This window comes from Heliangelus exortis, chromosome 18 (genome assembly GCF_036169615.1).
Source record: "Heliangelus exortis chromosome 18, bHelExo1.hap1, whole genome shotgun sequence".
Taxonomy (NCBI): Eukaryota; Metazoa; Chordata; class Aves; order Apodiformes; family Trochilidae; genus Heliangelus; species Heliangelus exortis.
The window spans coordinates 15,472,120-15,494,644 of NC_092439.1; the positions used below are offsets into that span (position 1 = coordinate 15,472,120).

The 22,525-nt window shown below is 44.9% G+C and overlaps 2 long non-coding RNA genes across 5 annotated transcripts; both read left to right on the forward strand.

The window, feature by feature from the left end:
• Nucleotides 1–369: 369 nt before the first annotated feature.
• LOC139804484 (uncharacterized) lies at nucleotides 370–947 on the forward strand. Its single transcript, XR_011729402.1, has 2 exons — nucleotides 370–673; nucleotides 757–947. It is a non-coding gene; the product is annotated as an uncharacterized lncRNA (long non-coding RNA).
• Nucleotides 948–1,424: 477 nt separating this feature from the next.
• LOC139804598 (uncharacterized) lies at nucleotides 1,425–15,993 on the forward strand. Of its 4 annotated transcripts, none has more exons than XR_011729445.1 (4): nucleotides 1,425–2,033; nucleotides 8,164–8,291; nucleotides 10,388–10,637; nucleotides 15,256–15,993. It is a non-coding gene; the product is annotated as an uncharacterized lncRNA (long non-coding RNA). The 4 variants fall into 4 exon arrangements; XR_011729444.1 differs by lacking the exon at nucleotides 15,256–15,993 and adding an exon at nucleotides 13,138–13,278; XR_011729443.1 differs by lacking the exon at nucleotides 10,388–10,637.
• The last annotated feature ends 6,532 nt before the right edge of the window (nucleotides 15,994–22,525 follow it).

Consider the following 22,525-nt stretch of genomic DNA (forward strand, 5'->3'; position numbering starts at 1 on the left):
CCTGCTCTTGTCCCTGCTCCTGTCCCTGCTCCTGTCCCTGCCTCTGCCTGTCCCTGCCCCTCTCCCTCTCCCTTTCTCTCTCTCCCTACTCCTGTCCCTGTCCCTACCCCCGTCCCTGTCCCATCCCCCTAAGATCCCCTCGGTCTCCTCTCCCCTTTCCCGCCGGCCTCATCCCTGCTGCCGCTGCCTCCTCCGGGATCTCCTCCCCGCCTGTCCCTGCCCCCCGCCCGTCGCTTCCCCTCTGCCCGGCAGCCTCCGCTCATTCCTCAGGCGGATCCCCGGGGGAGTTTGGGGGCTCAGGGGGTCCCGGCCGTGCTGTAGGTGTGAGGTGAGGGTGTGAGGTGCTGAGCCGGGGGTGAGGGGTGAGGAGCGGGAGGGCCGTGTGTCACCTGAGGCATACGGCAGGCTCCGGTGACACGGTGCGGAGCGGGCACTGCCCCGGGATGGAGGTGCCGAGCCCCGGTAAGTACCGCTGTCAGTCAGTCCAGCCACTCGACACAAGAAACACGTGAGAAATCTTTGCGCTGGATTACAGCAATCAAAACTATGTTTATTTAAACCCTGCTTCTTACGGAAAGTTACTGAGTTACCGAGCAGCTGTCATGTGAGGGCTGATTCATGCCTGGGTGGGAAACTGGTCTCTTGGCTCAGGACAAAAATCATAAGTAAGCAGGTAAGAGAAAGGGTTTCCACATGCAGTGCTTGAGTGCTGAGTTTCTCGGTTAGTTTTGGCGATGCAAAGATGTTCTGTTACAGGAAGGTCAGAGCTGCCTTTCCGGTCCTTTGCAGCACATGGGGAGTGTCGGAGCGGGGATGTCACAGCCAGCTGTAAGGAAACAGATTTTCTGGGCCTCCTGCAGCCAGAGAGGATCAGAAGGTTGCCTCGTGTGTTTTATTAATTCGTCATAAGTGAGCAGGAAGGGAATAAATCACCTTTAAGCTTTGAATTACCTTTTTACATCCCCGGTGTTTTTTTCTGCCTTTGACTGTTCTCTCTTGCTGTCTTGTTACTGTATTTACAGCCCTTTAATGTGTTTCAGAGAAGCCTGTAGGCTCTTTTAAATAACAGTGGCCGTCACTGTGGATATTGCTGTTAAAGCTGGGGTTTGCTGGATTGTGAAGGACTTCATGATATGCTCATTTACCTCTCATTTCTAACTAAACTAATCACTGCCCAGGCTGCTCCCTCATTTTGTCTGCACACTTCACGCTGACACTTCAGCCAAAGTGGCAGCAAAGCTCCAGAGCTGGCTTCAGGAATTCTTTGTGCTGGCAAAGCAGCTTCAGCACAACCAAAATGGTCATGACTGAGGCATAGCAGGCCCTGCTTTGGAGGAAGGATGAAAGTGATGCCAAATGGGAACAGAAGAGGCATGCAATCTAGCAAACAGAACCATTAATCCAAGCACAGATTAGAATGCTGCAGATGGCAACACAAGCTTGTGGAGAAGGTCTCCCTTCTCCAGGTCCCTGCTGAAGTACCTGGCAGTATCACTGATGTTGAATAGCTAAATATCAAAATTACCAGATGGAAAGTTCATTCTGCAACAAATGCTGATGGTATCTCTACATGCAGGAAGGAGTGGTGAAAATAGCAGTACAATTTGCCTTTCACACTGTCCTTTCTGTTTCCAAGACCTTGAGCTTCACACTACTTTGTCATACCGTGAGTAACAGGACATTTTTTCTCATGGTTAGTTATCTGACTGATATTTTTCTAGGTCGCTATTAGTGTGGAAAGAGAAGGCAGAAAAGTCAAAGAAATAAAAGATTTGTTTTTCCTGGGCAGAGAGAATTCTATCCACTTCTACTAGAGAAGAAAACTCCAACTTTTTTATATTGGCCATTTCACTGACATTTGTTCATACCAAGTCTTATGACTTGCTTTGCTTCAAAAGCTTAATAACCTCTTTCAAAGCCTCAGAAAATTTAGAAGGAGATAAGAAAATTCTGGCTCTATTTGTTTTATATCCTTTTGATTACACACCCTTCCTTATTGGCTTGAATTTCAGTCCTGTAATGAGTTCTGCTTGGTAAGTACCTTGGATACGTTTGTTCTGCTCATTGCATCACATATTGTTTTAGCACTTTACTAGTAGTTAGCAACTCGTTATAAGTTATTGTTGAGTTTACAAAAAGGGTGCAAGTCACTTGAAAACTGTTCAAAGTGTTTTACAACAAACATGGCCTATCTTCTGGGGAGCTACAAGCATGTGCAGTACAATAAAGGTGAGAACAAAGCTGCAGATGAACTCATGAGAGAGAAAAAGGCCTTGTAGATTCAGTTAATATTATGACATACTGATATGTTACTTGCTGAAATTATTTTTCTTTCATTATTTCTAGAAATTCACTATGGGTTAAGGTCTCTTTCATCTTTAAATTACAGGTAATGGTTCCTCCAGCCATTTCATCCTGCCTTTGTGCATTTTAAATGTGGTTGATTTGAATGGGCAAGTGGCATGAGCCTGGTTTTATTGAAAGCACAAGCAGCAATACCAGAGAGGAATGGTTTGAAGACATGGTGCAAAACCCAGTAGAGTGTGCTGAAAGACAGATACTAACATCACTAAACATGAAAATGAATAATCTTCTGCTCTTACCCAAGAACTTCCTTGATTTGGCAAAAAGGATGCAGGAGGAGCAATGTATGAGAAATTTATACACCTCTTCTTTGTGCAGTACATTTGAAATGGCTGAGCAGAGAGAGAGGTTGTCATGCTAGAGCTACTAAAATGGTACTTTTCATAAGTTTAAAGTCCACATCCAGGTTTTTTTTTCCTGCTTCTAAGGAGTAAACTTTACACTTAGATAACGTACATATTCAAATTCAACAAACCTTAAGGCTTCTGGTAATATCAGAATATATTGAAACCTTAAAGGTGTCAGAAAAAAGGCTCAAAGAAGGGAATGAAGTACTGAATTATTGGCTCAAACACTCCCAAGACTGAATGGTTAAAATACTGGGCTCAGATTTGAGAAACCTGGTGATGTTCTCAGCAGCAACTGACCCCTCTTTCCATTTCTTCACCCAGTTGTTAGGTACCAATGCAATACACACCAACCAACCAGCCATCTTCTTAAGTCATGGAAAAAGACAAATGTGTCTTAATTTTCCTGATATCAACTTTTACACTATAGCAACCAAGTTGCATTAGCACACTTGTTTTTTTGTAAATAGAAGACATGGGTTCTATATCTCTGTTCAATTTCTGAATCAATCTAGTAGATTAATTTACTCTAGTAAGTGAGACACATTAAGAGAATAATTCTCCAGCTGCCTGTATCCCCTGGATAACCTGGCTTTAAAGCCTGTGAAGGAAGTATCAGTGAGATAAGTGGGGTTATGGCACCAACAAAACACATACTAACAAATTATGCTGTAAGCAAGGTACAGTTGGGACTCAGCTTTGCTTTCCTATGCTGAGCAGGAGCTTGAGAGTTTGTTTGACCTCTGCTGCCAGGATGGAGGTACACAGAACTACTTGTCACAGAAATCTCTCTCCCTTCAGACAGTAAAAAACAAGTTTTTTTCCCCTCTGTAATTTACTTTTCCCTCAACCCCATGCAGTTGCTGTGTAATATATTACTTCAATGGCTGAACAGAATATAAAGGTCAGCAAGTCTACTACTTCTTTGTAAGTAAAAGAGACACTTCTTCACCAAGTCTCAATGGAAATTTCTAGTTTTCATTGATTCTGAATCCAGTCTTAATCACATATTCAATCAGGAGAGGGAGTGTTCCCTTTGACAGCATAACTTGAACCATTTTTAAAATTTTTTGTGTGATTTACTAAAGAATATTTTTTGCAGTTTTCTGTAATTTAAGTACTATATCTGTAATCTGCAGCAAAGAGATTTGCAGTTGGATTTTTTATGATTTTATTCATCCCAACTGCATTAATGTAGCAGAAATTGCTTATTGCTCACAAAAGATCTAAGTCTAGAATTCTGACTCATAGAATTATGAAATCAGAGAATGGGTTGGGTTGGAAGGGACCTTCAAGCTCATCCTGTTCTCCTCTGAATGGGCAGGGACACCTCCCACAGCCCAGGGTGCTCCAAGCCCCATCCAACCTGGGCTGAGACACTGCCAGGGATGGGGCAGCCACAGCTTCCCTGGGCAGCCTGGGACAGGGGCTCAGCACCCTCATGGGAAAGAATTTCTTCCCAATGTCTAACCTAAGATTACCCTCTCCCAGTTTAAAACCATTTGCCCCATCTTTCCTGTAGGTCCCCATCAGATGATTGATCTTTGCAGCTGAAAAGATCGCAGGCTTCTTCATAGCAGTTGTCAATAAATGTTGTTAAGGAAGCAGTAGCAAGCTGCTCCTGAGTTTGTGGATCTCATTTCTGAGACCAGGCTGAGGCTGGAGACTTTGGCACAGAGCTCTGCAGCCCTTGGAAGTGTGGGTGAGAGTTCAGGGTTATCCTTGAGCCCCTCAGCCCCTTGGCTCACCTCCAGGTACACTGCTGTCAGGGGAGCATGTTGTAACAGCAAATACTCATCCTGAGTCTGTGTTCAAATTGCACTGGGAGTAGGGAGCCTGATTTAATTTCTTTGAGTCCTTGGTAAGAACCTTGATGAATTTTAAACAAATATTAAGGCTGCAATTTCTTATTGCCTGTATCAACAGCCAAAAAAACCTGCTCCTCTGAAAGAGAGGAATTATGATGGTTTGAAATTTTGTTAGCCAGCAAGGCAAGATGGAGGAGAGAGGCTGCACAGCTGTTCCCCATTCCTCTTCCTCAGTGAGGAACAGTGACAGGATCATAGCAGAGAACATTCTCCAGCAGAACTGCATGGAAAAAGGGACAATAAGACAAGAGGGAGAATAGGGGACAGAAGTATTTCACCTTTGCTTATCCCTTATAAAGAGAATTTGCAGTGTTATCTGTGCCTTAACCATAAGAGAGAGAGAATTTCAGGACTAAGTTTGAGATGTTCCTAGGTTGTTATATTTTCCCTCTGTGTTTAGTTTGCAGCACAAAACACAATTAAAAAAAACAAGGTAGAATTTTGCTCCCTGAAGTATACCTGCCAGAGCAGATGGGGTTAATGGAGGCTAAAGATGAGGAATTCACCCAAAGCACTGACTTGGTATTTATGTGTCTCCTGTGAATGCAAGGGAAGTGTTACCCCAGAAAGCAGCAGCTACCCAAAGGATAATCAGCTCATTCATCTGCTGTGCTGGCCTAAGATAACCACAAAGACCTAGAACATGTAGAGTGCCAGGTACTCCCAGAAGAGTAATGCTGAGATAACATTACCTGGCTCCAGTCCCAGAGAATTACTTGCCTTGGAGTCAGACTGACCAAGCCTTTATTATATTACAAGCTATTTTATTTCTTGCTCTGGACGCACTTCATCTCGCTGCAGAAACCCAGCTAGGGAGTCTTCTCAGGGCCTCAGAGATTTAAAAACCCAGTAGGAATTAGCTAAGTATTCTCTTATTTCTTCTGCTTGTTAAAGCAGTGGGCCTGGCTGTTTGGGGTCCTGTGGCACAGCAACACCTCCAGGCAGAGCTGCAGCCACAGCACAGCACACCAGGAGGTAACACTTCCATCCCAGCTCAGTTTGCTGAGCCCAGGCACTTCAACATCTGTTTTACTTTTGAACAAGCATCAAACTTCTACAGACCCATCCCTGCTGCCCCCACCCCCACCCCTTCCAGATCCCCATCTGGGTTCAAGGGTGCAGCCACTGAGCCTTTGTCAGCCTCCCCTCCCAGCCTGGGGACTACTCAGGAATCCCTTTGCAATGGAATCCTCCCAAGCTATGCTGAAAGAAGAGAACAGTTGCTATAGTAACGAGTTCTCTACCTCCACTGAACGGGCTCTCTTCCCTCTTAATCTCCTCTGGATTTAGTAGTTTTGGGCAAGAAGCAGCCCATCAGGTCAGTGGAAGGCACAGACCTGTGTCAGGGCTGTCACTGCTGTCCCTTGGTGACACAGCCACCCAAGACACAGGGGAACAGGCTTTTTGCATCCCCTTCGTGCCCCCCAGCTGCAGTGCAGACCCCCTGCTCACTGCCCAAGAGCAGATCTGGTCTGGGACCCACGGGTTCATGGGCAGCTTCTCTGCAGCCTCACTGGGATGGATTTCAGCCTGTAGTGGAAAAAGAAACTGGATACAGCCTCTTTCCTGTGACAGCCCATTTTTTCAGCTTCTCTTCCTATGCTTTAAAGTGACAACAGGAACCACTGAAAACATTCAGAAAGGTCTAAACTGTGCTCAACAGCATTTCCAATCATGTGGCCAGGCCTTGGGCTAATGGTTTTATGTATTATGAATTCTGCTGTGGAAGTTTACAACCAGGAACCTAAGGAAACCTGCTCCAAGGAAGAACATGCCAGAGCCACCTCTGTTTTTTTTCTGAAGCTCAGGCAAATTGGCTGCAGAAGCTGGGGGGTGTTCCATGAGGTGGATACGATGTGGTGACTATGGAGTGGGGAAAACGCCATAAAATTAATTACCATGGATGTAATAATGGTCACTAATAACGAGGTTGAAGAGAATTTTGTAGGACAAAGCTGGTAATGCACTGTGACAAGCCACAGGCACTATCAGTGCTTGTGTTAAATGCTCAGAGCCTGTGTGCTGTGAGGAACCTGAGAGCATCCTCTGGACACAGAATGGACAGAGCAGGAGAAAGACTGCTAAAGTCTTTGTTATGTTCTTGTAGATGCCATTAATGTTATATTAAATGCTCTACATTTAAAGACAACACTATAAAAAGATTGGAGAGCCAACTCACATCAATATATTGCTTTAACAACAGCCAGCGGTAAAATAAAAATATGTGTAAATTTCTAAAAACCTTTCAAAATCTGTTATTGACCCAAGGTAGAAAACAGACTAATCTTAAAATCACTTGGACTTGTACAATATATATATTTTTTCCTCCTGTTTTGCACATTATGCAGCAATACATAGCAATGGACTAATATCAAGCTGAAATAACTGATTTGTGATGGATCTTGCAACTCCAGTACTGCTGGTTATTCAAGCATTCTACAGTTTCTTCCCTCTGTTAGTCTGTAAAAGGGTGGATTCCAGATATGGATTCCAGACGTAGTTTCAGCTCTGACACAGATTGTCCTTGAGTAATTGACATAGTTTTTATGGCGTCCTGTCAGAGTTTATCATTTAAGCCACGGAGTGATTTTTAGATGGTTATTTCCTTGTGGGCAGAGCTGGAATGAGGAGGTGGCAGGGAGAAGTTTCCCTATTTTGGGGGAGCCAAACCTGCAGCAAGGGCAGGGATGGAGCTGCAAGATCCAGGTTCTGGGCAATGGCTTCAGCTCCACCTCACCCAGACATATTTGTTCTTCCCCAGTGATAACAACCAGCAGCCTGGCCTGAGGTTAAAGAAAGGTCATTAAGTTAAGAAAAAGTTTCCAAATATGCAGCAGAATGATTATTCCTGGGGAGCTGCCTGCCAAAGAGTGGTCACTGGACTTAAAGCTCACACGTGGGTAAATACAGCAGGATCAGCAGAGCCAAGAGGTTTAAAGCATTTCAGGGAGATGTCTTCTTCTTCCTGACACTGACACACACACACACATAAATGTTGATTTTCATGGATGCTAGCCTGAAATCTAGAAAATAATAAGTTTTCATTTTCAGCCAGGTACTGAGGATTTCTTAGCCTGTCTGAGGCATTTTAACTCATCATTTCCATTTATAGAACGAAATACATCACTTTATTTCTTGTGCTAAATAAAAAGTTGATTCAAATTTATTGAGAAAAAAAAGGTCTTCCAAAAGATCAAATAGCATTTCCAGAGTCAGTTGTTAGCCCTAGTGCCTTTGACTAACTATATCTGGTTATTGTACAAGTGTTTAGACTTTCAATGCTGCTTTTATTGCCATATTGGTATAAAATGAGTGATTTTTTCCATGAAACACTACACATCATCCAGATAAATGGACTTCATTCAGACACAACGAATGATAATGCCCACGAGTTGAGGTTAACATTTATAAAAAGCCAAAGTGATTTTATGATCTATGTAAACTTCAAAGCTGCATACTGCAGTTTTTCTGACCCCAGAATTAAGCTCACTGATAATTGTTACTGGAACAGTGTTGCACACTGCTGAGGTTTTTTTGCTGTGGCATTTTGTAATTAAGTAATCCTGCTTTGCATTTTGACACAGAGGAATAACACAGCTGTTTGTGAAAACTAGAAAATGGTCATCGAGCAATTAATTCAGATTAGAAGCCCTCTGAAAACAGAATAAAACCCATTGCCTCTTTAACCAGAGGATGTTGTGCTCCATGGCAGGTATTTAATAGATTTCCAAATTAAATACTGTGTGGTAGCTCAGTTTTCTCCCTTTCAAGCTGAGGAAAACTTGTGCCAAGTGATTTTACAAATCTGGATTGTTATTTATTAACCAGCCATCTGGGAAGCTGGTTGAGTAACACAGCAGTTGTTGCAACACCAGGACTCTCACACAAACCCTGCCCGAGTCCTAAGTCAATAGTGGTGCAAATATTCCTTGCCAGGAGAGGTGTGGAGGCTGCTCCAGTGTCACAGGTGCCAGTGAGCTGCTCTGGAGAGCACCACTCCCTCTGCATTCCTTGAGAGTCACATCCGAGTCTGCACTTGAAATTCATGGGAACAGAGCATTTCCCTTCCCTTTTGATGCTGACACTACATCAGAATGTTTTTTGATGCTCTAAAATTAAAGGTATCCTATTGTGTGTAAGTCCTATGTTGTTCAGTTATTTGCAGCCCAGCGAGATTTAACATCTGAGCACGGGGGAGTGAGATGCAAGAAGTTATTTTTTTATGGGGCATTGAAAGCAGCAGGAGAGAAGAACATGCACTTCTTTTCCTGACATGTAGGGGCTACAAGAGCTGCTAAGTAAAAAAATCCAGAAGGATTTTGAGGTGTAGGAAACATCTGATGACAAACTCTAAGGCTGTCTTCCATGGTTTGGGAAACAGGAATCTCTCATTAGCTGGAGGGAGCTCAGGGGAAAAAGAGTGCCCCATGCTCTTCTGGTTTTACACTAACAAAAGCCACATCTCCACCAGCAATCTGCAACACAGACAGCTTCTTTGCTTAGTGCTGAACCCAAATTGTTCTGAACAGGACAAACTCAGCTCCTCCTGGGCACATTTCACAGTTACAGATCTATGTATGAGTTTCCCCCAAGTCTCCTGGGCACTCCTGTCTTGCCAAGCCCCAAGCCAGCAAATGGAGAAAAAAGCATCCCTGCTCCATTCCAACCATCTGAATAAGTGGACTGTGAATAACACAAACCAGCTGTTCTAAATCTTGTGGATATTCAGTTTTGAGTGGCTCTGTAATTACTACATTCATTGTTAAGAAAAGGTTTACATGGCAGAAATGAAGTTTCTGGTTTGAACAATTTAAGATAAATGCATTTACATCAGAAGAGCTCAAACTTTTAAACATAGGAAGCCTGACATACCTTTATCTCTTAAATTAGCTTATTGCTTTCCTTTTTAAAAGGTAAGAAGATAAATCTATGCAATATCTCAGCTTTCAGAGTAAAAATGTTTTTTTAACAATATTTGTACGAGGAGTGGTTGGAATCAAAGCTTGGAGCATCACACCACATCAGACATGGCTACATCACAAAAGTTTGGAAGTAAATAACCAATACCTAACTATTCACTGAATTCAGAATCATTAGAATCATAGAATATCCTGAGCTGAAAGGCATCCATGAGGAACATCAAGTTCAACTTCTGACTGCACACAGGGCAACTTCAGAGTTAAACCATCCATCTAACAGCATTGCCCAAATGCTTCTCACACACAATCTTGGTGCCATCACCACCTCCCTAGGGACCCTGCTCCAGCCCCTCAGTGAGGGACTCTCTCCTCATATCCAATTTGCCCAACAAAATATTCTTCAAATGGCACCTTTACTACATTCTACTTGGCATTTACTACTTTTACATCCTTACTATATTTCCTGCTTTCCATGATGCCATAGTGCATGCAGAAAAGCAAAGCCTTTGAGCTGCTCTCTGCATTCTCTTCTTGCAAGGAACACATCCCATGCATGCTCAGTGGATGCTTTTGGCTGAGCCTCCCTGTGCTTCACAGAGTGAAGGATGCAGCAAATTCAGTTATGTCTCTGTTCCTTATAGTTGCCCGTGCCAGGCAAGAAAAGCCCCAGCTGTATAATTCCTCAGCCCATTGTGCAATTTAAAACCCTTTCCCTAGATACGTAGTTAACTAGCACATTGCTTTGAATTGTGCAAGGAAGCCTTTTGTTCACCTGCTGACAAGCTAATTGGTGTTAATTGGTGTCTTGGTGTATCAGTCCAGCTGCTGTGGCTAAAACAAACTTCTCTTGGTTCCCAGATGCTATCCAGCCATATTTTTTTTCCTGCAGAAGCTGCCTGATCTGCCACAGGAATTCAGTTTGCCAGTCCTCTTCCAAACAAACCTCCTGTTTGGGACAGAGTTTGACCAGGTGGAGATCTGCCTCAGCTTCTCTGCAGGCTTTGACATGGACCTGGCAAATCTGTACACCCTGGAGGAGCATTGGGATCTGAAGCAGCATGTGGGATCTCTCTGATTCTGTGGGAATGGGGGATGTCAGCTGTGTACATCACCAAAAGGTGGCATGAGCCACTCCTCAGGTAATGCCCACAGTGATTCACTGCTGCATCTGGGCAGCAGGATGAGAGTGGCCACAGCACCCTCATTCCTCCTCAGATTGCTGGGTAATCTTCCTGGATGCTTCCTGGAAGCTCTGATGCTGCCAGCAAGAAATTCAGTGGCAGCAAACATCAGCTCCAGGGAGCAGAGCTGTGTGGTACCAACCAGAGTGACACAACACCAGACATAAACTGGAGTGATTAATATAGGAATTAACTGCATGAAGTGCTCTGGACCCTATGTGCACCTTTCCTGCTCAGATCTCCTCAGCTGCGCTGCAGTTACCAGTGCAATGCTGGAGTAGAACCAGCACTGTGAGCAAGGAGGGGTCAGACACAGTGGGATCCTCTCTCAGCCCTTCCATGCTGAGTTCAGGGAAATGGAGCAATTTTTTGCTGGTGTTGAAGTCATTTCTATATTTAGAGGATTTTCTCTCAGGTCCTAATCAGTAACATGAGAGATAAGCTGTGTTATTTCTGAGCATGCTTGGGATTTAAAAGTATCACAATGTATATCTACCTCAGCAATTCGCTCTTAGGACAAATAACACTAGTTCATCAGCCATGTAAACCAAAAGTTTTTGTCGTCACAGGTCTCCACATTAACAGATAAAACCACAACTTAATTCTGACTCCAAGCACTCTATCAGATTTCTGTCAGTTCTGAGAGAGGATTTAACAGAGCATTCAAACAGGAATAAGCTCTTCCAAGCACAAGTAGTTAATTTGTATTCTTCCCCCTGCATCAAAGGTTTTGCCAGACATGGTTTTGAAACCAGCATTTCTGCTGAGCAAGGAGCTAGTGAACAAGAAATCTTCTCCTTGGTGACTGGGTGAAAAGGCCCATTTAAACCTTTGTAAGAGGTTTCCTTCTTTTGCTTGTGTCTGCCAAGGCTATGGCTGTCAAGGCTATTGGTAAAAAAAAAAAAAGGAATAGCTTCAGGGATGGATAACTTGCTGAGCACACTGACAGGGTGGGTAGGATGCTGCCCATGAAGCATTCAGCCAGCCTCCTGTCCTGGGACTTCACCATCTCCCTCCTCCTGCAGAGCAGCTGAGGAGATCTGAGCAGGAAAGGTTAACTTCATGCAGTTAATTCCTCTATTAATCACCTGAGTGCATGCCTGGTGTTGTGTCACTCTGTTTGGTTGGGGACCTGACAGACAAAAACACAGCCACGTGGCATGGCAAGAGGAGGCAGACCCAGGCTGTCCCTTCCCTGTCATGACTTTGTTTGGCATGGAACTTTGTGTATTTACCCTCAGAGGAGACCAGGTCCCTGTACCAGGTCCTGGCACAGCTCAGCGAGCAGGGAGAGGCAGCAGCTCAGCAGTGGTGACCCCAGCCTGGGTGAGGCCATCCTGACACTGGTGTGTGACCAGTCTGTCCCTGCACCCAGAGGGATGTGGCCAGGTTTGCCTCCAATTGACCTTACAAACCTCTTCCTCAGGGCTGCCTGGCCAGCTGCCAGAGAAAGGCACCACTCAGTTAAAGTTCAAACAAAACCTGTAGCCAAAAAACAACTCCTGCTCCCTCCCAGACCTGAATGAGAATGACTTCAAAACAAATAGAGTGACCTCAAACAGCAAAAATGGAAGTGCTAGTGAATCCTGACCTGGTGTCCTAGAAAATTCTTTTGAGCAGAATCACAGAAAGTGAGGGATTGGAAGGGAAGCAGGGTCACCTCCAGCAGGACATGTGGGAGTGTTCCAGGTGGGTTCTGAATGTGTCCAGGGAAGGGGATCCACAGCCTCCCTGGGCAGCTGTGCCAGGGCTCTGTCACCCTCACAGGGAAAATGTTTTTCCTTATATTGTAGGTGGAACCTCCTATGCTCCAGTTTGTAACCATTGCCTCTTGTCCTGTCATTGGATATAACTGAGAAGATCCTGGCTCCATCCTCCTGGCACTCACCCCTTACGTATTTATAAACATCACTGAGCTCACCCCTCATTCTCCTCCTCTCCAGGCTCAGAGCCCCTCAGCTCCCTCAGCCTTTCCTCACCAGGAGATGTTCCACTCCCTTCAGCATCTCTGTGCCTCTGCTCTGGGCTCTCTCCAGCAGTTTCCTGTCCTTCTGGAACTGAGGAGCCCAGAACTGGACACAATATTCCAGATGTGGCCTCCCCAGGACAGAGCAGAGGGGCAGCAGAACCCCTCCTGACTTCCTGACCACCCCCTCCTAATGCCCCCCAGGTGCCATTGGGCTTCTTGGCCACCAGGACACATTGCTGGCTCATGGGCACCCCCAGGACCCTTTCCCCTGGGCTGCTCTCCCACAGCTCAGTTCCCAACCACTGGCATTCCCAGATGTAAGACTTTACACTTATGCTTGTTGTAAGTCATTAAGTTTCTCCCTACCCAACTCTCCAGCCTGTCCAGGTCCCTCTGTATGGCAGCACAGCCTCCTGGGGAGTCAGACACTGCTCCCAGCTTGGTGTCAGCAGCAAGCTTGCTGATAGTGCACCCTGTTCCCTCATCCAGGTCATCAATAAATACATTGAATGGTGCTGGTCCCAGCACTGACCCTTGAGGGCCTCCGCTACAAACAGAATTCCAACCGGAGTTCATCCCAGTCACAGCCCCTCTCTGTCTCCTGTCCTTCCCCCAGCTCCTGATCCACCTCACTACCCCATCATCCAGGCCACACTTCTGCAGTTTAGCTCCAAGGATGCTGTGGGAGATGATGCCAAATGCCTTCCTGAAATCAAGATAAACTGCATCTACTGCTCTGGCATCACCCATCCACCTGGTTCTGTCCTCACAGAGGATCTCAGGTTGGTCAGACAGGACTTCCCCTTAGTAAAGCCATGGTGACTGCTCCTGATAAGCTTCTTGTCCTTGATGTGCCTGGAGGCAGCACCAGGAATGAGTTGTTCCAGCACCTTTCCAGGGATGGAGGTGAGGCTGACCCATCTGAGGTTACCTGGGTCCTATTTCTTGCCTTTCTTGAAGCCTGGAGTGACATTTGCTTTCCTCCAGTCCTCAGGCACCTTTCCTGTTCCCAATGACTTACCAAAGATGATGGAGAGCAGCCCAGCAATGAGGCAAAGAAGGTGTTCAGCAATTCCACCTTCTCTGTATTCTCTGTCACCAGGGCACCCACCTCACTCAGCAGTAGCAAGCCCTACAGAGGCTTTCATCAGTGTTCTGTGGCTACAGAGTCCTGCAAGCCAGCTCTGAAAGGAATGACTCCTCTGCAGTGATTTATTTCCTATATCGGAATCCAAGTGGTCTCTTACCCTTATTTTTCCTTATTAAAACCCATCCATCTCCATGTAAATTTGATATAGTCACAATATAAACAAGACTTTCTTGTTCTTAGATTGTTCATTCACAGTCTCCCTGTGCTCCACATCTTCCTTTCAGCATGCAGAGCAGCTCAGGTCCCAGGATATCCCCTAAGATTTTATTACACCAAGGGTGGGATCTCACCAGACACTTGCATCTTGGTTCAGCCCAAACTCCTGTGTACGGTTAAGAGTACCAATGGTGCTCTTGAAACTGAAAACAGTTCATTTACCCTGAAAATTCTTCAAATGAGTGCCAATTCCTCTCCTTAGGCTGTTAAGGGAACCCAGGCTGGGCAGCTTGGGTGTAACATCTACTTAACAAATGTCTAGAATGAAGATGAACACCATCCAAATTGACTCTGAATTCTGTCTGGACAGGATTTACCTCCTAATTATTTTCCCACTGTCCATGCAAATGATGGAACACCATCCAAATTGACTCTGAATTCTGTCTGGACAGGATTTACCTCCTAATTATTTTCCCACTGTCCATGCAAATGAAGGGGAAGTTAAGCCAGGCACCATCACCATGCCTCACACATCTCCTTTTTTCCAGCAGGAGGGCCAGGCTTCCCTTTGCATTGTAACTTTGCTGCTGGGTCACTCTTCTTTCAGCACACATTAAACAAATATCATTAGATCCACCTAAATTCAGTACAGTCCTCAATACCACAGGTGAGACAGTCTCTGTTAATTCCTTAAAAAGCATCCACACTCCAGAAGGATGCAAAGTGCCTGCATGAGAATCAGTCCATGCATGTTCCCAGTTCTGGCCCTTCCAAGGGCTTTTTGGTCAAACACATCCTTTCTCTTCCTTGGTTTCAAACTTGGCAGCTTTTTTGTGATACAGCCCCCTTGGAAAGACAGAGAAAGAAGAGGTAACCACTGCTAGAGGCAGCTGTAAAAAATCCAGCCTGTCTTCATAGAAACACCAAGAGAGGAGAGAAGGGAGGAACTGGTAATTCACAGGGGGAGTAGAGAGGAGGAATATCCTTCAGGGAAGAGGGCAGGACTCCTCTTCTTGTCTGGCCACCAAGATTAGGTAGACCAGGTTATTTGTGGTGGGCTGAAGATCTCTCTGTCCTCAGGAAGTATGTGGAGAAACAGCAGAGCATCAGCACAAAGATTCAGCACAAGTGCTGCAAAGGCAGAGGGATGATATTCTCTGGTTTGGCCCAGCTGTTGCTTTGGGTTGGTAACCAATAAAAATAAAGCTTTACTGTGATGAGAATGTAGTGTGGAGGACAAGACTGCTACCAGAGTAACAGAGTGGATAATCTAACAACTCCCTTCTCTCCTTTTATTTTAGACTGTGTTAAATGCTAACTCTTGTCTTATCTGCAAACAAAGAACAGCTCTGCATCAGCACAAGTCTTAAGTCAAGGGGATGCAGCCATTACCCCTCTGCACTGAATAAAACCATAGACCACATATCCTTTGAGGGAACAAGAGCTGCAAAAGGAACAGGTTTTGAGGTGTTACTGACTGAAAACTTCAGCTCTGTAGTCTGTCATGTCCCACCTACAAGTGTCACCCCCAGGTCCTGATCACAGGTTAGCAAAATCACAGATTCAGAGGTTTTTACCTTTAAAGCAGAATGTACCTCCCAGCAACAGCTGATAATGCTCTAGCAGTGTATTTCATCCATGTGACAGAAAAATAGGGAAGAAAGCCTTGATACCAAGCCAGTTCTGAATGGACAGGTACCCACGCGTAGACTGAATTATCTGCTACAGAGGGGTTTGTTCTGTCTGGTAGAGAAAGGAAGTCGAAATCTGGGAAGTTTTTGCTTTCTCCTCTGTATTCACAGTCAGGCAGTTTGCAGATGATCAGTAAATTCTATTAAAGGACTTTTAAAAGAAAGACAGAAATGTAGTTTGGAGCACAGAGAGTCCTTGCTAGGGCTGCATCAACTCTGAATCATTCTGCTGCAATCTATCATGCTAAGCAGAAGAGGTTCTCTGCTCTTGGAAAGTTTTTGTGCTGCTCATTACTGAAACAAGAATACAGATGAGTTTGCACAGATTGCATGTACTTGTATGATTCTTCTTCTATGCTTCCTAGCATTCTTCTGTGCTACATGAATTTAATTAAAATATTACAGATTTCTGCACAGGGCTTTGTTTCAAGATGTATTTTTTTAATGTTCTCAGCTTTCATTTTAGTAAGATGTGTTCTTCCACACCCACCCACTGGCCTTGAGAAGTCCAGTCTTTTAACAAACCATTCCACATTCTGTTTGTTCTGCTAATTCTTACCCAAGGTCTTTATCTCAGAATCCTGTTTGAGCAGCTTTGGACAAGATTCAGTACTTGGTGGGGAAGGTGAGTGAGGTGGGAAGGATTTCTTAGTGCCTTTAGAATTCCTCTTATCTTACTGGTGAGTAATAAATAGATGATTTACAAACTTATTGACACAAAGATGGTGTAAATCTCTGTCTCACAGCAGATGTAAATACAACTTGATGCAGGAGGGGTATCAGCTCTGGACAGCTGCACTTTCTGTACTGGGCACACAGCACCCAGGAAACCTCAGGAGAAAACAATGTGGTGAATAGTCAGTCCCCTGCAGACCCTTCAGTCTGCTTCTGCCAGGTTTGTTCACAGCAGCATCACAGTAAAATCACATCCATTGCATCTTGCAGTTGCAGCTAAAAACTCACAATTTGCAGTGGTACTCATCATAGAAAATTTTCTAAGTGGAGCAGTGGATCTGAGAGTCCATGACTGCAAAGGGTCACTTGCCAAGGCCAGGCTGCTGCAGCCTGAAGTGAATGTGCTGCTGCTGCAACCTGAATAATATTGCTGCTATTGCTGCTATTCCTGCTGCTGCTGTTGCTGCTGATGCAGTCGTTGCTGCCAAGTGCAGGAATGCCAGGAATGTTTCAGTCAGCAGGTCCTTTGGAGATCCCACTCTAGGAAATGTCTGTGTCTTCTCACAGAAAAGTTCCCCTGCTTTTCCCTCTCCCAGGCAGTCACTGGAGCCTCCTCCCCCTTCTGCCCTCCAAGCCCCACACAAATCAAAATCTCTCCAGCTCCAGTCTCAGCCTCAGCTCCCCCTTTCTGAGGCAAAGCCATGATGGGAAAAGGAGCTGCCACACATCAGCACCATACAGGTACTTTCCAGACATGCTGTGGGACTGGATGTGGCCTTGCAGGCTGCTTTCAGAGGATGCTTTCTCCACAGCAGTGAGGCCAAACATCTGCACCACATTAATTCAGCAGCTCCAAACAGCCAGGAAAAAAGTTGCTGATTTGCCCATTTTAGACAAGTGAAGCTTCCATAGTTTCCCAATGATGCCCTCATCTTTTTCCACCTCTCCAACACCAGAGCACCTTGGACATACTATAATTAAAATTTTCTGACAAGCAGCTTCCTGATTTTCCATGTCTTTTACATTTCCCACCAAGCAATGATTGGTAAAAACCCATTGTTTCTGCTACAATAACCATCAATCCTGCACTCACCACCAGGACCACCAGGAATAGTGAACACCTGCACTCCAAGGTCCAGGGTTATTCTGGGGAAGAGGGAGACAAAGTACAGAGTCCTTTTTTAGATCGTATTCTAAAGACATTAATTTCCCTCAGAAAACACTTCCCTGCAAGATTCCCAAACAGCTCTAAGTGTGGAAATACCTCTGTCCATCAGATTAATTCTTATCATTTCTAGACAGATAAGATGACTAGCAAGAAACTTGCTTGTTAATAATTGTCTATGAAACTTCACTTCCAGAAGGAAAGACTAAAATTGACATGAAGTGTGGATGTGTTAATTTGGTGAGAATTAAAAGCAGGGTAGTTGCCAACTCAGCAGTGTAAACCTCTGGAACACATCAGTCAATAACATCCTCTTTCTTGTCTCCAGCTTCACAGGTGTCACCTAAGACAAAAATCTCATGAACCAAACATGATATGAAGCCAAACCCTTGCAAGTGGTAACAGAGTTTTTATACCCACTGGCTGCCCCATTCATGAGGTTTATATTAGAAACTTTCTACCAGGGACAAATGAACCAGCTATTCTAAAATACTTTATAGGCAGCACATGGAAATAGAAGTTTACTAAGATAAGTAGATCTGTCTGCTAAGGTAAGTAGGTATTTTGTATACAGGCAGGATAAGCATAACTTTCTGAATGAAAAAGGAGAGCAAATTCCAGTGTTTCAGGTAAAGTGGCAGGCACAGCTAATTGACTTACTATAAAATATTAATGCAACACATAAATATGAGAGGAAGGAATAAATTCACTTGACACAAGTTTCCATGTTGAGAATCTACTAAAAGATCATTATCTCAGTGTCCAAGTGAGAGATTCCTCCAATGGGCAACCCATCCATCTTCACCTCCAGCCCATGACAGGAGCAGAGGGGCAGCTCCATCCAGAGCAGGTGTGCAGGTACTGAGAGGCCATTGGGACAGGATGCCTCCATTTCATGATGAAAACCATCCTAGGAGCAGATGCTGCTGGGGCTCAGAAGGAAAGAGGCTCTGAGAAAGTAACTTGGTCAGGGACCTTCAGGAATGGCAGTGTGAGCTAAAGCCTCAGCCTAGGAGCATCCATACCAAAGCTGTACCCCAGAAGCAGTGGGAGGTAGGGAACAGCTGGAACACCAAGGACTGTGGCATGCCAGGCCACATACCCTTAAATGCAGAGACAGGCTGTACAGAGCATGCCCTGCACACAGAGGCTGCAGCTGGGAGCCTGGGTCACACACATCCTGACAGCTGTGGAGATCCATCTGCCCAGGACACATCCAGAGAAATTCGGAGCTACAGCAGCACCTCTAAACAAAAATTGTTTGCTGCTGATAAACAAATGAACAAGGGGAAATGAACATCCTGGAGAAGTGCTGTGCAGCTTCAGCACTTCATACTGAGGAACCATCCTTTTACTTCTGTGAACACAATGTCCACTTCAGGACTCAAGGAGAAGAGCTGGGGGAGGGAGGAAATAAGTGAGATGAAAACCAAAAGCATCCTGGAAGGAGGATGATCTGCCTGATGGGAGATTAGCTGTGATTACTGCTCCTGCATGCTCTTTGACTCCCATCTTCTGCCCTGTTCAATTGCTCCCCTATTTTCCTCTCTCCCTCTGTTCCATTCCTTACTTAGCTCTGTTCCTGTTTTTCTTCAATGGTCTCAGCTGAGATTAGCAAAGCAACTTCTTTCACCTAAAACACACTGTTGTTTATTGCTGTCAGCACACACTGAAGTACCTTGCAGGTCTTCCCCTTCCATATTTTATGTTCTCTTTAGAGGTAATTTAATTCCAGCCTTTCCTTCTCCAGCCCTCTGTAAGTATCCCAGTGTTCTTAAATCCTGTACTAGAGAGCCAACTCACTTTTCTGATGCATTTCAGCATAAAAACGGGAGAATCCTAAGCACCTCTTGCTGACTTCTTGTCCTGTATGGGGCAAGATAGCAGATGAAATGTACATGTATGTGTATAAAACAGGATTTATTGTAAATAACAAAGGATTTTAAAAGCTAGACTAAAAAGGTATAGAACAAATTATATGAATGTTAGGATGTTAGGGTAGTGAAACAAGGTGTTAGGGTAACAAAGAAGAAAGTGTCTTAATAAATATGCAAATTTCTGGATGCAAACATCTGGACTCCTGTTATACAGGGCTAAATGTTTGAGTACTTGCAAATGACTTATTAATAGGTCTTGTACTAGATCTAGAACAATGACTAAAACAATACCTACAGGCAATATGAAATACAATTACTTCGGTTTTTGAACAATTACTAAAGTCTTGAAGTTATATATAGGGATTTGGTACTTCCTACCCTCTGGTGGCTGTGACTGGATATCCCTTTTCTTCCCCTTCAGGAATCCCTGCTGGAGGGGCAGGAGGGTGCTCAGGTTTCCCACCCATCAATAGAAGGGACTGGATTTTTATAGAATACAGTGATTGCTGTCATTTAACTCCTGAGCCATATCTCCAACGTGTTCTATTGGAGAACAAAAAAGAAAACAAAGGAGAAGTCAAGAAAGCCTTTTCCCTCATACACATTCTTATGTTTATCTGCCCTTGTTTGGTCTTTGTTCAGCCCAGCTGGACCCAAACTGGACTCCACGTGTTCCAGCACAGGAGAGCAGCTGGTACCACAGGGAGCAGCTTGGCCTTCTCTTGGTGCTTTCAAGAGTGTTACCAGTGCAGAGTCTGCCATGCCCTCTGCTTTCTGTGGAAACTCCAAATCCAGGCTAAGGGCAGACAGTGTGAATCTAGGAGACAACAACTGAATCCTAAAGGGAAACTGAGGCAGGCTCTCTGAAGCAGAGCATCCTCCCACACTCCTCTTTACACCTTAGCCCTGCACTCCCTACATTACAATAGATGCTGCTTTACAATAGGCTACAGCCCATACTGGGGGGTATTAAGGCTCCTCTCAGCTCTTGGGTATCTCTGTATTACTTGAGTGAGTTTATTATTTAGCAGACAAGGTTACTGCTATTGTTCCATGCTCATTACCTGTGCAAAACCCTTGACAATTCACATCCAGGTTCTCCTGGAGCCTGTAGTGCTCACTAACACCTGGGTTCCAGCTTCCCAACCCTCTTGAAGGAGGTTTGCCTCCCAGGAATGGGTCTCTCCCAGTAGACCAGGGTGCAGTGGACATTGGACAGCAAGGACCTGAGCCGGCAATCATTAACAGTGCCTTTCCTATGGTCTTCCTAAGAGTGAAGTAACCCCAAAAAGCTCAGCAAAGAGGATATAAGATGTGAGGGGTAGTCCTCCTCGAGCTGGGGAAAAGGAGCTTTCTAACAGGGTAAAAGCAATCAGTGTCAAAAGTAGCTTGTCTGGAGTGCCAGGTTTGGAGTCTCCTGAGCAGCCCCTTCATGCCAAGTAAGTGACATGAAAAGAGGACAAAGCAGGGGGATTGGCTGTGCTGAACCATAAGAGGCTTTCCCTGAGAGTGCTGTGATCCAACCAAGCCTCACGATCTTGCTTTTGAGAAGCTTCTGGGCAAAGGCAGCACAAAAGTTGCAGAACTTGGGTTGAGCTTGTGCTGTCATTTAAACCAGAACAACCCAGATGCTGCTGCCATTCCCCCTCTGGGACACATCCCCTAGGAAAGCACTGCCTGTCTGTAGCTCCTAGAGTGAACCCCAAGTTTCTTTTGACTCCCAAACTCTTTCAATGATCGACTGGAAACACCAAAGACGGTGTCGGATATAGATTGGCAGCACCCAGTCTGGGTGCTTCATGTTCCTTTCATTCTCCTGAAATGAGGGAACCTGTCCCCAGCTTTTCCCTGAAGTGAATCTGGCTCCTTCCTACAGTGCCAAAGGAAAGCAGGGCCAGGGGCCCATGGGCACTGGAGTGAACTTGAGGAAAAATGAAAGAAATGAATAATGTAAGAAACAGTCACCTGGGCTTTTGCATGCCATTCCTAGGGCCCAAGACAGAATGAAATTAGATAAATTAAGGCAGTTTCAAGGTTTTCCTAACTCAACAGTGCAGTGACATCCACTCTACAGTGTTCTGTGAACCTGCTAAGTGAGTGGTAGGACTGGAGGGACAGACTTTCACCCAGCCCCTCCGCTGGTCTTACCTGCTACAGAGCAGCCTGGAAACCTGCTCAGACTGGTTGCTTTGCTGGCAGGGACAGAGACACAAGCTTCAGGGCAGGGGTGAATTCAGCTTGCCTTGACTTGTACAGAGAGTGAGGAATTTCCTTGAAATTAATATTATTATTCTACCAGCTGTAAAAACTCAGATTTCTATTTTTGCACAACACTTCTCCAAACAAAGGCATTATACTGACAAATATGATTAAAATCCATATTCTGGAGAACTACAAAATTGATCATGCCTTCTGAAGAAGTAGCTTCTAGAAGAAAAGTAAACAGCTCTAGAGAAAGGTCAAATGTTTTCATAAAGAAAGAATTTCTTTACAGAGAGGGTGATCAGACATTGGAATGGGCTGCCCAGGGAAGGGGTGGATTCTCCGCCCCTGGAGATATTTAAAAAGAGACTGGATGTGGCACTCAGTGCCATGGTCTAGCAACCGCAGTGGTGGGTCAAGGGTTGGACTTGATCTCTGAGGTCCCTTCCAACCCAGCCAATTCTAGGATTCTATGATTCTATGAACTGAGGGAGGAAACAGAAAGATGCCTTCCTTTTGAATCTCTGCTTTCTGCTCCATGGTGGGTGTTTTATCTCCTCCACTGCCTGAGAACAAGGTTCCAGCTGCCTGGAAATCTCACTGCAAGGTCAGTACAGTTGAGTCTTGTTAATCTTTCCAAAGTTTTCCCTTTCCACTTCCCATTGCCCTTTCATCTCCTGGGACATCTCTGCCTGTTATTCTCTCTTGTCAAGGTAACTTTTACCTCCTTCTTGTCCTATTTTTTTCTGTCTCCTGCTTTTCTTGTTGCTATCTTTCATGTAAGTGCTACTCAGCCTCCTTTGTCTCACTTTCTATCTCAGTCTTGATCCATTTCCAGATCATCTGTAAGGGAAGAAATTGATGGAATTGAGAATCTTATGAATCTCAGTCTTACGAAGAGCGATTGAGGGAGCCGGGACAGCTCAGTCTGAGGAGGAGGCTGAGGGAAGACTTCATCCCT